This window comes from Eurypyga helias, unplaced genomic scaffold (genome assembly GCF_000690775.1).
Source record: "Eurypyga helias isolate BGI_N326 unplaced genomic scaffold, ASM69077v1 scaffold37757, whole genome shotgun sequence".
Taxonomy (NCBI): Eukaryota; Metazoa; Chordata; class Aves; order Eurypygiformes; family Eurypygidae; genus Eurypyga; species Eurypyga helias.
Genome location: NW_010260474.1, coordinates 419 through 2,691, shown reverse-complemented (window position 1 = coordinate 2,691; position 2,273 = coordinate 419).

Sequence of the window (2,273 nt, the reverse complement as noted above, 5' to 3'; positions counted from 1 at the left end):
GCTGGGACGTGCCATCCCCGCGCGTGGGACAGGCTGCTCGCGCCTGCTCATCCCTCCCACGGACTAACCGGAGACTTGCCGAGAGTCACACGATCTCTTGCCTGGACCAACGAATGGCTGTTCCGTAGCCCCGCAGGAGGCAGCCCCGGCTCCTGCTGCCCCATTGCTCGCTCAGCAGAGGCTGTGAGTCTCTCTCCTCTTGGATCTGGGGGGCTGAGAGATGCCTCTCACATCCTGAAGCTGTGTGGGTCCCGAGTGCCCATGGGTCGGGGGTCTGCCCCCTCCCTGCTGGAGACAGCCCTTGTCTGGTCTCTGGGTGGTGACAGGGAGCCGTGCCAGCTGGTGCCACTGTGTTCCCCTCCGCTACCATGAAGTTTGGGTGTCTCAGCACCACGTGCCACCGAGCAGCCATGCAGACGGGCTGGATGCTGCCTGGGGACGGCCAGTGGGCTTCTGCCGGGCCAGCAGCTGCCTTGCTTGGCTGGCAGTTGCCTTGCTCCCACTCCCTCTGCCCCCTTCCCGGAGTGCTCACACTGGGTCTGTGCCACAGCCCCTGGCCCACGGGGCTGCTGCAGCCTGGCAGGCGGTCAAAGAGGGACCATCACTCTGACCTCCAGACCATCATCTGCCCTGCCAACCTCCCACAGGACTGTTTTCAGCTCTTGCTCGGCTGTGGGGGAGGCTGCGTGCTTCCTCTGCATTTTCCCAACCCTCTTCCCAAAGGAGAACTGTGCAGGGAGGGGGAAACTGGGGAGAAGCAGGTGTCCTGAAACTTCTTGCAGGGACTAAGTGGAGTCTTGCATCATTCTGCACCTCCACAAAGGTTGCAGAGGTAAAAACTCATCACAGGGCTCCGTCCCGGTTCATGATCTCCATGTTTCTGTCCCTAAGAACAATTAAGAAGCTATACAAGAGATGTAGTGCTGGAGCACAAAACAGTCCTTTGGGTGCCCTCCCTTTCCCTGTGCAGTGATCCACTGGGTCTGGCTCCCTGCAGCCCCACAAGGAAGTCACTGAAACCCCCAGCCCCAATTCTGCTGCCATACAGGGTGACCTTTCGTGTCCAGAGGTGCCCTCCAACTGGGAAGGAGCAGCATTCAGCACGCCCAGCACTCAGCCCCTGTCACCTCTGGGCAGCTCCGAACACCTTTCTGCCTGGCAGGGCCATCCCCTGGGGTCTCCCCAGGCCGTCAGCCCCCACTCAGAGCTGCCCTGCAAACCACTGACAGTGCCCTTGCTGCCCGCCGGCTCTGAGGAGATAGGCACCCCAGCTTCATCCTGATGGTCGGAGCAGGAGTGGCCTTATGGAGGAGGCTGGGATGTTCACTCCACCATGGGTTTAAGACATGCAGCTGCCCCGGTTCCCACTTATCAGCCAGGCTCCTGCGAGAGATGGTGGGTGCTTTGTTACTGGGAGGGTCCAACACCTTCCCTAGGAGGCTGCAGAAATATCCCACCAGAGAGAGAAGCCTCCCCCCACGGCAGGTTCCTGCCCCACAGCCTGGCCTCCCCGCAGGGCCCGGGGTGGAGAGACGAGTGTCTCTGTGTGTCTGTGGCCGTGTGTGTCCTGTCCTCCCTGTGTAGTGTAGGAGGCCTGTTGTCGCTGTGCATTGTGACTCCTCTGACTGTAATGGAAACAGCTACACCAATAAACTTCACAGGAACCGTGTCTGGCTCTCCACTCTTGTTTGCTAATTGGCAACAAATTAAATGGATTGAAATTCCCTGACACAAAACTGTTGCTGGCCCACAACAGCAGCCAGCCCCAGCTGGACTGGGGACTGTCACCTTGTCTCCCACGACCAGCACGGGGGATGCTCTCCACAACCATCACCAGGCAGGCTGGTTACTGTGGCCTCAGCTGGAGTCCCCATGCTGGAAACAGGGAAACAGGAGGCTGAGCCCCGTATTTAACCAGAAAGGCTCACTCATGCCTGCGTGTATCCACACACATGTGTGAGAGCCTGCGTGCTCAGCAACGCTTGGTGCCTGTCTCCTTACCAGGCCATGGGCTGAGTGTGAGGGAAACGTCTCATTAAACGTATTCCCACCATGCTTTCTTCCAGGTCCAGACCCCGGTGAGCTGCTGGCTGCCTGCAGCCTGCATGGTGCTGGGTTGGGCATCCTCCATGCTCTCCTGGGTGCTGCTGCTGGGAGTCGGCGGTGGTCCCTCCCCTGGTCAGGGTTGCTGGCTGCTCCTGGGGCTGGCCGCTGCCATGGGGGACGTAACAAGGGGCAGGACCCGCCCGGGGGCAGGGGGGGTGGGCATTCCC